This window comes from Epinephelus moara, chromosome 2 (genome assembly GCF_006386435.1).
Source record: "Epinephelus moara isolate mb chromosome 2, YSFRI_EMoa_1.0, whole genome shotgun sequence".
In the NCBI taxonomy this organism is placed as follows: domain Eukaryota; kingdom Metazoa; phylum Chordata; class Actinopteri; order Perciformes; family Serranidae; genus Epinephelus; species Epinephelus moara.
The window spans coordinates 18684024-18687709 of NC_065507.1; positions in this window are offsets into that span (position 1 = coordinate 18684024).

The window sequence follows — 3686 nt, forward strand, 5'->3', positions numbered from 1 at the left end:
GTAATACAGTTCCTAACGTTATGCCATATTGTAATTACATCATGACCGACCTCAGACAGCAAAAAAAAATAGGCAACTCGAGAGAGTAAGCAAGTAAAAACATTCAGAGAAAAAATCAGAGATGCATGCATTCAGTAACATTTGCTTGACAAAAATAACAAAGAACCTGATGTAAACTTGTGCGGGTTAAAACAGAGGAAAAGAAAAGGCAGATTTGTATGTGCCCAGAAGGACTCACAAATGTTTCTTTATGGAGTAATGGACTTCTTAAAACGAAGAAAACGATCTACAGATGAGAGGAGAATGAACGACGGACATTTTCTGTGTCCGTGCTTCTTTGAAAAACAGACTTTGGGGTGGGCTTCAGACAGCTGCATATAATCCGCGTATAAACCTCTTGCATTCACAGCATATACAGCTACAAATATATTTGAAATATGGATATATGACTATATATATATATATATATACACAGATGTACATTTTATAAACTGTTTGTATGCCAAGTGGTGCTGGGTTTGTTAAGACTGTCACAACGGCTGCTTCGTCAGCACTTGGATTATCACTGGAAATTCAAGGGTTTGTGAAAAAGGGGCAGGGACACATTTTTAATTTTTGTTATTTATTATAATTTTTTGAACTAAAAAAGAAAATTGAGACCAACTGCATGCCTGAATGTAGATAACCAAACTCCTGCCTTCGTTTTGACTGTTATAAGTTGTCTCTTTTCTTATTGAGGAGTGGAAGAGGCTAACAGGTTTGCACATGGAGGAGTGATTTGTGTACGTCCACTGTAGAATGTGTGAGGACTGGGACCTTAACCCGCAAACACAACCCCCCCCCCCCCCTTTATATCCCCGAAATCTCTTGAACCTTGCCTTGCTGTGGCAGAGACTGAAATGCATGCCAAACTTCCCAGATTCCTTCTTTTCCTTTCACATCACTCCACAAACTTGATTTAGCAGCCGCAGGCCGTCATCTTGTCCCCTTAAACTCCATTTTACACTCTACCTTTCTACACCATAGCGCCCCATTTTCCATTCTTACATTGTTATACATCGATTGTTAAATGCCATTGTTTCACTGAATGTTTTTTTCTGCTCCTTGTATTGGTATGAAATGTATTTATATGGGAAAATATATATGCAATATGTACGCATGCTATGAGCCAAACAGGCTGACACTCATTTATGTTCTTTTGTAAATGAACAGGCCGATGAGTTTGACTGAGTAACGACAAAAAAAAGCATTTAAAGAACTTTTCATTGAACTCCGAGCACGACAGATTGTCTGTATTTGTCACTTTATCAGAGAGAAAACACTGTGGCTACACAGGACTGTTGTATTGACACATTACAGGCTTATGCTACAAGCACAGGTAACATCACTGTAAGACCATGTCGCGTTATTTTGATCCACAGCTTTCCTTTGGGCATTAATGTTTTTTATTTTTTATATCTTGTGCAGTTTAAATCAGGAATCATTTGGACAACGTTGCTTTAAATTGATAAAATGTTTGTTTAAAGGGCTCGTACAAGTGAAACGAGAAACACCAGCTAATTTCAACTAATGAGGGACGAAATGTGTCAGACAGCTGAAGAGATTCTACCAACTACCACGTGTGCTGTAAAGTATCACTACTAAAATGCACATTGTTTTGTGTGATCCAGGCTTTTATCGGCTCCATTCAATTCATAATTGTACATAAAAATCTTTATCCAAACATCTGAACGCAGCAAAATCCAAAGATTCCCCATTTTTACTACCAAACTAAAAAAATGTCACATCACACTGTTGCCAAAATGGTAACACGTGTGTGTGTAATTTCTGTCAATCACACCGAATGTAGTTCACCGCTCTAGTGTTTCTCTCTAACATACAAACTTTCCATCACTGAAACTGGTGTCTAAGAGCCAACCGTCAAGCCTATAAGCTCTGCTCTGTCAGTAAAACAGTTCATTTCATTCCAATATGTTACTGTGTTTCTTTGCCAGTGTACTGTACGTGCCAGTTTTCATCTCTGTGGTGTACATTTTGCATGTCTGGAATAAATGTTACCATGCATGGTCCAAGTTTTTGCCTTTTGATGATGCTGTTTATGAGGAGTTGTGTGTTGACAGCCAGAAATGAGTGTAGAGGACTCAATTAGAAGTGTAGCAGCTCTATGAGGCGGTATTAAGCACAGAAGAAATGTAAACATGCTTACAATAACAATGCTAACATGTTAATGTTTAGCAGGTTGAATGTTCGAGCATGCTAACTTTTACTAATTGGCACTGAATACAAAGTACATCTGAAGCTGATATCAATCATAAACCAAAGTAGGGGAGACCGGGTGTGGCTGTAACAATGAGATAGTTCTAACAGCACCATTTCCACCAAGAAGAGATGACCTATGACTCATAGTACATTTGTAACCACTTCTTTTCTGACTCTGCATGTGAGATTTTATAACGTGTTAAGAAGTGTGCAGAGTTTACAGCCAAAACACTGATATTCTAACCTGGAAATCCAGATGCCCCGCCCCTAGCACATTCGAATTTGCTCTGCACGGGAGTCTGGCCCCGACGAGCAGAGCCCACTGAATCGCCAATCGGACCAATCAGATCAATCTATCTGACAGAGGCGGGCTCTGGGCGGGCGTAACATGATGACGACAGCGCTGCGCCGTGAGAGTCAAAAAGTAAACAGCCAAGATGGCAGCTACCGAAGGACGCGTCCATTCAATTTAGCTTTGGAAGAAACGCTAAGCCAACTACACTTATCTTTTTCCTTGAGAGAGGAACAGAAGACTGCCCTAGAAGCCTTCGCTTCCAGGAAGGAAGTTTTTGCTGTTTTGCCGACGGGATATGGCAAAAGCATAATATATCAGTTAGCCCCACTGGTCGGCAAACAGATGGGGCTTAGTGCAATGAATACGTCACCTTGTTTTTTGCTCTGATTGGCCATCGTGCTATCCAATTGCGTGCGGCGGCATTTGAAATGCCTGAGTCAGTGCTGCCCCTTGGGTAGGAAGGGTGTATCGGTGAGGGCCAGACTCAGAATCTTTCTAGATTTGAGTCTGGATTTCCAGGCTACTGATATTCAGGTATGAAAGTAAATTTTTTTGACCAAGTCTAGTGAAACTAGAATTATGTAACCTGTATCAGATAAGAGAGTAGTCTCTTGGGTAAAATGTGAGGCACTTCATCTTTCACCATGCTGCTACAGCTCGCTAAACACTGGATGACTGGATGGTTGTAACACCTTTTATGAATGTGTTATAACTAAACCCAATGAGAACAAAGCAGATTTTATCTATCATACTCCTTTTTTCAGCAGGCCAGGAAAGTAGGTGAGATAAACTGATAGGGGTGTGCTTGCACATAATATCAGCATCAGATGAGGTCAGGCAGGGAAAGACAGTAAAGTCTGTCCCTAGATAATTCTCTTTCTGACTGAGCAGACACCGCAAGAAATTACAAAACCTTAGAGAAAGAGGATCAACACAGCTGCTCTGAGTGAGCTATCACAGCTGTTAAAACGTCTTAAATGTGCCACAAGAGGATGTCCTGACTGTTTACTTGACCGAGGCAGCACTCTTGTATTTTCAACTTACTCCACATGAGGTACAAAGCATCTAACAGGTACAGGTTAGCAGGTTAGACCTCAGAAGGAACTGTTATTAGTGTATGTAACAGGTCTTA